We start from the raw sequence: 12,224 nt of genomic DNA, 5'->3' as shown, positions 1-12,224 counted from the left end.
AGCCCCCGCGGGGTTCCGGTAACCCCCCGGTACTCCGGAAAATGCCCGAACTCATCCGAAACCTTTCCAGTATCCAAACGTAGCCTTCCAATATATCAATCTTTATGTCTCGGCCATTTCGAGACTCCTCACCATGTCCGTGATCACATCCGGGACTCCGAACAACCTTCGGTACATCAAAACACATAAACTCATAATACCGATCGTCATCGAACGTTAAGCGTGCGGACCCTACAGGTTCGAGAACTATGTAGACATGACCGAGACTCATTTCCGGTCAATAACCAATAGCGGAACCTGGATGCTCATATTGGTTCCCACATATTCTACGAAGATCTTTATCGGTCAAACCGCATAACAACATACATTGTACCCTTTGTCATCGGTACATTACTTGCCCGAGATTCGATCGTCGGTATCTCAATACCTAGTTCAATCTCGTTACTGGCAAGTCTCTTTACTCCTTCCGTAATGCATCATCCCGCAACTAACTCATTAGTCACATTGCTTGCAAGGCTTATAGTGATGTGCATTACCGAGAGGGCCCAGAGATACCTCTCCGACAATCGGAGTGACAAATCCTAATCTCGATCTATGCCAACTCAACAAACACCATCGGAGACACCTGTAGAGCATCTTTATAATCACCCAGTTACGTTGTGACGTTTGATAGCACACTAAGTGTTCCTCCGGTATTCGGGAGTTGCATAATCTCATAGTCATAGGAACATGTATAAGTCATGAAGAAAGCAATAGCAACAAACTAAATGATCATCGTGCTAAGCTAACGGATGGGTCTTGTCAATCACATCATTCTCTAATGATGTGATCCCATTAATCAAATGACAACTCATGTCTATGGCTAGGAAACTTAACCATCTTTGATTAACGAGCTAGTCAAGTAGAGGCATACTAGTGACACTCTGTTTGTCTATGTATTCACACATGTACTAAGTTCCCGGTTAATACAATTCTAGCATGAATAATAAACATTTATCATGATATAAGGAAATATAAATAAAAACTTTATTATTGCCTCTAGGGCATATTTCCTTTAGAAAGAGGTTAGTCTTCATGGGGAAGAAGACCCCTTTACATAGGTGGGGGAAATCCAACCATTATCTACCCACGACCGCACACAAGTGGTACTACCGCTCAGGGGAGCGGTACTACCGCTCAATGTGGTAGTTCTAGGAGAAGCACAATGAGTGCATAACCACAGGAGCCATGGTGCCGCCGGAGCGGCACTACCATCCTCACCAGCGGTACTACCGCTAAGTGTCTATGGACTCAGGGAACTAGCGGTAGTAGAGGGTGAGTAGGATGGCAGTACGACATCAAGCGATACTACCGCGCCCTACTACCGAGGAGTGGAAAAGGAGTACAGAGAGCTAGAGATAAGGGGAAGTGCGTGCGGTAGTAATACGCGGAAGTACCGCACGAGCGGTACTACCGCTCTACTACCGCCCTACTACCGCTTAAATCTCACATCTATAGAGAAGATAGTGATACGTTCATTTGGCATCATGTTTTCCTACTGTTACTTATGATGTTTTGGATTAATATAATACTTTGTGGTGCCATTCTAATGCCTTTTCTCTCTTAATTTGCAAGATTTACATGAAGAGGGAGATTGCCTGTGTCAGTGTCAAAACCGGCAGACCTCGGGGTAGGGGGTCCCGAGCTGTGGATCTCAGACAGATGGTAACAAGAACAGATAGACGATGTTTTACCCAAGTTCGGGCCCTCTTGATGGAGGTAAAACCCTACGTCCTGCTCTCGTTTATATTAATGGAGATGTATCAAGTACAGAGTTGATCTACCTCGAGATCGTAATATGTGGTCTAACTCTAGGGCTATGTGAATGATATTGCATTGATGTCCCCCTACAGGCTAAACCCTACGGCTTAGATACATGCTAGGTAGGGTATCTAGGGTTACAAGGTCGGTATCTAGGAGCAATGTGGCGGCAGAGATCTTGGAGTATACGTCAAGTCTTTGGTGGGGTGGTCTTGATCACGCCTCCTGCGTACAGCCTCTGGAGTCCATCTTGATCATGAACGAGTGATGTCTACTACGCAAATTTATTCTTGTAGACTCGTGTTGGGCCTCGAAGCGCAGAATTTTGTAGGACAGTAGCAATTTTCCCTCAAGTGGATGACCTAAGGTTTATCAATCCGTGGGAGGCGTAGGATGAAGATGGTCTCTCTCAAACAACCCTGCAACCAAATACAAGAAATCTCTTGTGTCCCCAACACACCCAATACAATGGCCAATTGTATAGGTGCACTAGTTCGGTGAAGAGATGGTGATAAAAGTGTGATGTGGATGGTAGAAATATATTTTTATAATCTGAATAAATAAAAACAACAAGGTAGTGAACGATAAAAGTGAGCACAAATGGTATTGCAATACTTGAAAACAAGGCCTAGGGTATGTACTTCCGCTAGTGCAATCTCTCAACAATGCTAATATAATTGGTTCACATAACAATCCCTGAACGTGCGATGAAGAATCACTCCAAAGTTCTTATCTAGCGGAGAATATAAGAAGAAATTGTTTGTAGCCATTCTTTCCGATCGATCTATCCAAGAGTTCGTACTAAAATAACACCAAGTTATTCTTTCTGATCAATCTATCAAGAGTTCGTACTAAAATAACACCAAAGAAAATTCAGATTCATAATACTCAATCCAACACAAAAAACCTCAAAGAGTGCCCAAGATTTCTACCGGAGAAACAAAGACGAGAATGTACATCAACCCCTATGCATAGATTACCCCAATGTCACCTCAGGAATGCGCGAGTTGAGTGCGAAAACACATATCAAGTGAATTAATATGATACCCCATTGTCACCACGGGTATTCATAGCAAGACATACATCAAGTGTTCTCAAATCCATAAAGGTATTCAATCCGATAAGAACAAAATCTCAAAGGGAAAACTCAATTCATCACACCAAGATAGATAGGGGAAAACACCATATGATCCAACTATATTAACAAAGCCCGCATACATCAAGATCGTGCTATCTCAAGAACACGAGAGAGAGAGAGAGAGATTAAACACATAGCTACTACTACAAACCCTCAGCCCCGAGGGTGGACTACTCCCTCCTCATCATGGTGGCCATAGCGATGATGAAGATGGCCACCGGTAATGATTTCCCCCTCCGGCAGGGTGCCGCAATGGGCTCAGATTGGTTTTTCATGGATACAGAGGCTTGCGGTGGCGGAACTTCCGATCTATCTACTCCCCTAGGGTTTTTGGAATATTTGGCAATTTATAAGGCGAAGAGGCGGTGCGGGCGGGCACCGACGGGGGAGCAATCCCCCTGGGCGAGCCTGGGCTCCTGGGCGTGTCCAGGTGGGTTGTGTGTGACACCCCCGATTTGACCGTACACTAATCATGCACGCAAATGTGTACGACCAAGATCAGGGACTCACGGGAAGATATCACAACACAACTATAAAACATAAATAAGTCATACAAGCATTATAATACAAGCCAGGGGCCTCGAGAGCTCGAATACAAGTGCTCGATCATAGACGAGTCAGCGGAAGCAACAATATCTGAGTACAGACATAAGTTAAACAAGTTTGCCTTAAGAAGGCTAGCACAAAAGTAGCAACGATCGAAAAGGCAAGGCCTCCTGCCTGGGACCTCCTAACTACTCATGGTCGTCGTCAGCGGCCTGCACGTAGTAGTAGGCACCTCCAGTGTCGTAGGTGTCGTCGTCGACGGTGGTGTCTGGCTCCTGAACTCCAGCATCTGGTTGCGACAATCCGGTATAGAAAGGGGAAAAGAGGGAGAAAAGCAACCGTGAGTACTCATCCAAAGTACTCGCAAGCAAGGAGCTACACTACATATGCATGGGTATATGTGTAAAGGGGCATATCAGTGGACTGAACTGCAGAATGCCAGAATAAGGGGGGGGAAGCTAGTCCTGTCGAAGACTACGCTTATGGACATCTCCATCTTGCAGCATGAAGAAGAGAGTAGATTGAAGTCCTCCAAGTAGCATCGCATAGCATAATCCTACCCGGCAATCCCCTCCTCGTCGCCCTGTTAGAGAGCGATCACCGGGTTGTATCTGGCACTTGGAAGGGTGTATTTTATTCAGTATCCAGTTCTAGTTGTCATAAGCTCAAGGTACAACTCCGGGTCGTCCTTTTACTGAGGGACACGGCTATTCGAATAGATAAACTTCCCTGCAGGGGTGCACCACATAACCCAACACGCTCGATCCCATTTGGCCGGACACACTTTTCTGGGTCATGCCCGGCCTCGTAAGATCAACACGTCGCAGCCCCACCTAGGCTCAACAGAGAGGCCAGCACGCCGGTCTAAACCTATGCGCGCAGGGGTCTGGGCCCATCGCCCTATGCACACCTGCACGTTGCGTACGCGGCCGGAAGCAGACCTAGCCTAGTGGCGTTCCAGTCCAATCTGGCGCGCGCCACTCAGTCGCTGACGTCAAAAGTGCTTCGGCTGATACCACGACGTCGGGATACCCATAACTACTCCCACGTAGATGGTTAGTGCATATAGACCAAATGGCCAGACTCAGATCAAATACCAAGATCTCGTTAAGCGTGTTAAGTATCCGCGAACGCCGACCAGGGCCAGGCCCACCTCTCACCTAGGCGGTCTCAACCTGCCCTGTCGCTCCGCCACAAAGATCCACTTGCGGGTACTCCTACGAGCCGACCCGACTTTAGTCATCACATGTGTCATGTATATAGTATATAAGTATATGCCCGTGATCACCGCCCAGGTGATCACGGCCCGATAGTATAGCACAGCAGACGGACAAGAATGTAGGGCCACTGATGGAAATCTAGCATCCTATACTAAGCATGTAGGATTGCAGGTAAAGGTAGTAACAATAGTAGCAAGGATAGGCTATGCATCAGAATAGGATATCGGAAAGCAGTAACATGCTACACTACTCTAATGCAAGTAGTAGAGAGTAGAGTAGGCGATATCTGGTGATCAAGGGGGGGCTTGCCTGGTTGCTCTGGCAAGTAGGAGGGGTCGTCGACTCCGTAGTCGAACTGGGCAGCAGCAGTGTCGGTCTCGTAGTCTACCGGAGAGAAGAGGGGGAAGAAACAGTAAATACAATGCAAACATAAGCATGACGATGCGTGACATGACAATGAGCGGTGCTAGGGGTGTCCTAACGCGACAGTAGGTGGTATCGGTGAAGGGGGGGAACATCCGGGAGGTATTCCCGATGTTTCGCGTTTTCGGACAGACGGACCGGAGGGGGAAAGTTGCTAGTTCGATAGGTTAGGGAGGTGTGGTGGATGAACGGTCTGCGTATTCGGATTCGTCTCGTCGTTCTGAGCAACTTTCATATAGAAAACATTTTCATCCGAGTTACGGTTTAAAAGATATGAATTTTCAAAGTTTATTTGAATTTCTGGAATTATTTAATTAACAGAAAAAGGGATATGACGTCAGCATGACGTAGGAGTGACGTCAGCGGTCAACAGTCTGGGTTGACTGGTCAAACTGACAAGGGGGACCCACCTGTCATAGACAGTGGGTTAACAGAGGATTAAACTAATTAGTTTTTAGTTAATTAACTACTGGGCCCACCTGTCAGTGAGAGATTAATTAAACTAATTATTTTTATTTATAAAACATTTTCTTTTTTTTTAATTTTTGCGGCGGGGCCCGCATGTCAGTGACTGGGCCTGCCCAGTCAGCAGTTGACTGGGTCAACCCAGTCAACTTGGCCCGTGGGGGCCACTGGCAGTGACCCAGGGGTGGCCCCAGGTGTGCCACGTCGGCGGCCGGCGCCGGCGCAACTCCGGCGACCAAAACCGCGGCGGTCCCTCGCCGGAGTTGGCCGGATTCGCGCTACGGGGCTCGGGGAGGAACGGGGCTAGGCCCATTCGAAAGAGCTCGCAGCGCCGCATCCAGGGGTGGCCGGGGTTTCGCCGGACTCGGCCGGAATAGGCGCCGGCGAGCGGCGGAGGCGGCGGCGCGCACGGGTGCTCGACGGGGACAAGGCTACGGCGGGCTATCGAAAAAGCGGAGGGGCTGGGGAGCTTCTACGTGCGGTGGGGAGCGCTGTGGGCTTGAGCCCGTGACCATTTGGTCACCGGAGACACGCCGGCGGCGAGCTCCGCGGCGTGGCGTTCGGGCGCGCGCGGGGAAGCAGCTACGGAGCGCGAGCGAGCTAGCGGAGAGGGGGAGGAGGTAGAGGAGCTCACCGCGCGGCGCAAGAAAGGCCCGTGGGTGCTTAGGAGCAGCAGGTCGTCGCCGGGGAAGAAAGGGGGTCGCCGGCGTCCGAAGATGAAGGCGAGCTCGGGGAGGCCGATGCAGTGGCTCCGAGCTTCGGCGGAGAGGCGGAGGGGATGTAGTCGAGGGCGGCGACGTCGTACGGCACGGCGAGGTGGCGAGTGGGGCACGGTGGCCGCGTGAACGACGGGAACGGCGGCGAGCGCGTCGGGCGTGGGGAAGAGGGGAGCGGCGCGGATCCGGGGGAGGGAAGAGGAAGGCGCGGAGGCCGAGAGGGAGAGCGGGGTGAGTGGGAGAGAGGCCCGAGGGAGCGGGGCCGCTGGCGCCCTTATCCTCTCGCGGGGTTCACCGCCGGCGAGGGGGTTCGGCGGCGACGCGCCCTGTTCCGACCCGGTCGGGGGAACAGGAAGGGGACGCGGGGGGGGAGGTGGGCTGGGCCGGGGCGCGGCTGCGGGTGGCGGCCCAGCTTGGGCCGGGGGGGGTTTGGGCCGCGGATCCAGTGGGGGGGAGCGGGCCCTTTCCCCCCTGTTTTCTTTTTCTGTTTTGTTTTCTCTTTTCTCTTTTTGTTTATTTCCTTTTCTGTTTTATTTCATTTAAAAGTATTTAGACATTTTATAAAAATGTGTTTTCTCCACCATAATTACCAGTGTATTATTTAGAACCCACTCAACATTTCTGTTTGAATTTTTGAAAACTTTTATTTTCCACTTTAATTATATTTGAAGTTTGAACTAGGAGTTTGACAAGGGTGTGGTTCAAATGTGATCTAGCCCTGTTTAGCAACATGATTAGCTTAATCACAGGGGGTTACTGTAGCATGATTCTCAGGGTGTTACAAATCTCCTCCACTACAAGAAATCTCGTCCCGAGATTTAGGAGGTAGAAGAAAACAGTGCGGGGTATTCTTCGCGCAGACGATCCTCTCGTTCCCAAGTGGCCTCATCTTCAGAATGGTGCGACCACTGGACTTTGAGAAACTTGATCGCCTTCTGACGTGTGCGGCGTCCAGCTTGGTCGAGAATGCGGACCGGATGCTCTTTATAGGAGAGGTCTTGCTGCAATTCGAGCACTTCATGATCCACAGCTCGGATGGGATCCTTGAAGCATCGGCGGAGCTGTGACACATGGAACACATCGTGAACCTGAGAAAGGTTCGGCGGTAGTTCCAGTTGGTATGCCACTTTTCCACGCCTTTCGAGAATAGTGAATGGGCCAATATAGCGAGGAGCTAGTTTGCCCTTGATCCCGAAGCGGTGAGCACCCTTCATAGGTGTGACTCGAAGATAAGCCTTTTCGCCAGGTTGATAGACCATGTCTTTATGATGACGGTCATACTGACTCTTCTGACGTGACTGAGCAGTCTTGAGATTCTCGCGAATAATGCGGACTTGTTCTTCGGCATCTTGGATAATATCCGGACCGAAGAGTGGACGTTCCCCAGTTTCTGACCAGTTTAGAGGGGTTCGGCACTTTCGTCCATATAACACTTCGAAGGGGGCCATCTTCAGACTAGCTTGATAGCTATTATTATAGGAGAACTCAGCATACGGGAGAGATTCCTCCCATTTCTTGCCGAAGGAAATAACGCAAGCTCGAAGCATGTCTTCGAGAACTTGATTGACGCGTTCAACTTGTCCTTGCGATTGAGGATGAAACGCAGTACTGAATGACAGATGAGTTCCCATTGCTTCTTGGAAACTTGCCCAAAATCTTGAAGTGAATAAGCTGCCACGGTCTGAGCTGATAACCAATGGAATACCGTGGAGTGAAACAATCCTGGACATATAGAGCGTTGCCAACTTGCTAGCAGTGATCGTTTCTTTAACTGCCAGGAAATGTGCAACTTTGGAAAGCCGGTCAATGACGACAAGAATAGCATCATTACCTTTCTGTGATTTGGGAAATCCAGTGACGAAGTCCATCTCAACATGGTCCCATTTCCATTCAGGAATAGAGATAGGTTGCAGAGTTCCAACAGGCCTTTGATGTTCTGCCTTGATGCGACGGCAAACGTCACACTCAGCAACATAACGAGCAATGTCTTGCTTCATATTAGTCCACCAGAATCTCTGACGGATATCTTGGTACATCTTTGTACTACCCGGATGGATACTTAGAGGCGTATCATGAGCTTCTTTCATAACTTCCTGTGTCATATCCAGGTTTTTCTCTGCACATGGCACCACTAGGCGGCCCTTGAAGTATAGGGTGCCATCTTCAGAAATGGTGAAGAATGAGGGCCTTCCTTCTGCGAGGTAGCGCTTAATCTTGTGGGCTTCAGAGTCATACCCCTGTAGCCTTTTGATGCTGTCCTCGAGATCTGGTTTAGCAACTAGGGTATTGAGGGAACCCTGGGTAACAACACGGAGGTTCATCTTGCGGAACTCCTTAGGAGGGGGAGCGAGTGCACCCGGAGGAACAATATGGAGGTTCAGCTTCCTGAATTCTTCAACAAGCGAGGGCTGAACTTTGTGAACCTGGAGGTGGTTGCAGTAAGACTTGCGGCTCAAGGCATCAGCCATTACATTAGCCTTGCCTGGAGTATAGGAAATACCCAAGTCGAAGTCTGCAACGAGCTCCATCCATCTCTGCTGACGGAGGTTCAGATCTGGTTGAGTAAACAGATACTTCAGACTTTGGTGGTCAGTGAAGATCTCGCAACGATTACCGAGAAGGTAATGTCGCCACTGCTTTAGCGCATGAATGACGGCAGCAAGTTCGAGGTCGCGAACTGGGTAGTTCTCTTCGTGAGGGCGCAATTGTCGAGAGGCATAAGCAATCACTCTGCGGTCTTGCATTAGGACACAGCCTAATCCTTGACGGGAAGCGTCGCAATAGATGACGAAGTCCTTAGTATCAGGTGGAGCTAGGACTGGGGCAGAAGTCAACTTGTCTTTGAGTGCCTGGAAACTTTCCTGACATTTGTCTGTCCATTGGAACTTGACGCCCTTATGCAACAGGTTAGTCAGAGGCCTAGCGATCTTGGAGAAGTTCTCGACAAATCGACGGCAATAGCTGGCGAGACCAAGAAAACTTCTGACTTGCTTAACGTTCTTGGGAGGGGTCCAATCAAGAATAGCCTGAACTCGCTCGGGGTTGACGGCAATACCATCCTTAGAGATGACATGCCCCAGATAGGTTACTTCGGGTAGCCAGAATTCACATTTGGAGAACTTGGCATAAAGTTGATGTTCTCGTAGCTTTTCCAGCACAAGACGAAGATGTTCAGCATGTTCTTCTTCGTTCTTGGAAAATATCAGGATATCATCCAGATAAACCACGACGAACTTGTCGAGGTAATCCATGAATATGTAGTTCATCAGACGAGAGAAGGTGGCTGGAGCATTGGTTAAACCGAAAGACATGACGGTGTACTCGTATGAACCATAGCGAGTCACGAAGGCGGTCTTTGGGATATCCTCTTCGCGAACACGGATCTGGTGGTAGCCCAACCTCAAGTCGAGCTTAGAGAACACTGACGAACCCGCCAGTTGATCATACAGATCATTGATCCGAGGAAGAGGGTATTTATTTTGAATGGTAGCTTGGTTTATAGGACGGTAGTCTTGAACTAACCGGTTTGTCCCATCCTTCTTCTTGACAAAGAGAGAAGGTGCCCCCCAAGGAGAGCAACTTGGGCGAATGAATCCTTTGCGAAGAGATTTATCGATTTCCTCCTTAAGCTCAAGGAGTTCATGCGGCGGCATTTTGTAGGGTCGCTTGGCTATAGGAGTGGTGCCTGGTTTCAAGTCGATGATGAATTCGACAGCTCTAGCAGGGGGAATCCCTGGAAGCTCTTCAGGGAAGACGTCGAGGAATTCACGCACGACGGGAATATTTTCAATGCCCTCGAGTGGTGCAGCGTTCAATGCATTCAATGCATAGAGCCTTGCCTCGGCATTTTGCACCAGATTAGCTTGGTAAGCAACTATTTCATCTGAAGGGTGTAGCAGATGGACGGTTTTAGTGGCGCAAACTATAGAAGCAGTATGCGCTTTCAACCAATCCATACCCAAGATGAGGTCGATGTTAGACGTCTTCAGGATAATGGGAGAGGCATAGAATTCCAGCCCTTCGATTTCCACGGGGACATCGATGCCAACCAAGGAGGTTTGGCACTGTCCCACGGGGGTTTTGACCAATACAGAGGTGTTCATCTCCTCACATTTAACGTCGTGCTTGTATGCAAAATCTTCTGACATGAATGAATGCGATGCACCTGTATCAAATAAAACGGATGCTGGTACTGAATTTACGAGGAGTGTACCCATCACAGTAGCAGGCTGGTCTTCAGCTTCGTTGAGATCAACGTGGTTGGCATGAGCACGACCATAAGACTTAGCATTGTTGTTGCGGGGCTGATTGTTACCACGGCCAGTTGCTGGAAGGGCCAGTTGATTCTGGTTCTGGTTGCATTCTTTAGCACGGTGCCCTGGTTGACCACACCTGAAGCACAAGCCATTATTCGGAGTGGGAACAGGAGCTTGGGATGGTGGAGCTGGAAGTCTTGACTGCCTGGACGGTGGTGTAGGCAGACGAGGGGCAGCATAGGTCTGCTTTGGGGCAGAAGCATTTGGACGATACATGCTGTTCGGGATCCATATCTTACGCTTCTGTGAGGGCGGGCCCGAAGATGAGCCCGTGTCACGGTTGCGCCTGTTAGAGCTCTGGTATTCCTGCAGACCAGTTTCGACATTGATGGCCTTGTTCACCAAGGTGGCGAAATCAGCAAAGTCATGCACTAGAAGTGCGAGCTTGATGTCAGCTTGAAGGCCATCACGGAACTTCTCCTGTCTGCGTGCATCAGTTGCAATGTCTTCTTCAGCATAGCGGGACAAGTCCAGAAACTCCCGCTGATAAGCTTCGACAGTTTTGTTGCCTTGGGTGAGGTTGCGGAACTCACGCTTCTTCCGGTCCATGACTCCCTGAGGAATGAAGCGGGCACGGAAAGCAGCTTGGAAGTCTGGCCAGGTGATGATTGTTCCAGCTGGCAGAGTACGCCTGTGGCTGTCCCACCATTGAGCTGCGGGTCCCTTCAAGAAGAAGGAAGCAAAATTGACATAGCTGGCAGGGGCTACATCAGCAGACTCCAACTCATAGGTGATGTCACGGAGCCAGTCATCAGCATCCAGAGGCTGAGTTGAGCTGCGGTAGATGGTTGGGTTGAGGCGTATGAAATCTTGAAGAGTCACTTGGGCTGGCTGTTGGTTCATATTGGGGCGAGGAAACTGAGCCATCATTTTTTCCATGAATTGGCGGTTCAGTTCAAACTGTTGGATCATACCAGCCATGTACTCAGGTGGTGGTGGGGCATCGCCACCACGACCACGACCACCTGGTCTAACCATCCTGCTAATATATAACAGGGGTAGTTCAGCATTGAGAAAATTTGCAATGACAAGAATCATTCATGATGAAACATGCATAATTGAAAGGAGCACGATAGCTACTACATAGTAGTCGGCATAGTTTACAAAAGGGGTCATGCATAGAGTTCAGTACACAGAGTTCAGTACATAGACTAAAACATCATAGGCGGCACACAGGCTCGCGGCGACTGAAACTAATACTACAATCAAGCCTACATCAGTCCCAAGAGGTACTGTGGAGGTAATCGTAGCCCGACAGCTGGTAGTGAGGCAACGGATAGTCCTCCACGTCAGCAGACTGGGGGCCGCGGATACTCAGGTGTAGAGCCCGACGCTCAGGTGGCAGAAGAGGACCAAGTGCGGGAGAGTAGCCTCCCACCTCTGGCCAACCAACACCATGGGGCATCACGGTCCTGGCTGGGTAGATCGCAGTACGCGGTACCTGTCCAGACCGGACAAAGGGGTGCAGCAGCGTCAGAGCACGGTAAAGGTGCTGACGGGTGGTGTACATCTCGTGGCGAAGAGCTCGGTTAGCTCGATCCAGCCCATCAGCATGCAGAACCAGGTGCTGATGGTAGAAGGGCTCCCGGGTGACAGTGGA

This window comes from Aegilops tauschii, chromosome 5 (genome assembly GCF_002575655.3).
Source record: "Aegilops tauschii subsp. strangulata cultivar AL8/78 chromosome 5, Aet v6.0, whole genome shotgun sequence".
Taxonomy (NCBI): Eukaryota; Viridiplantae; Streptophyta; class Magnoliopsida; order Poales; family Poaceae; genus Aegilops; species Aegilops tauschii.
Note: the sequence above shows the minus strand (reverse complement) of the source record.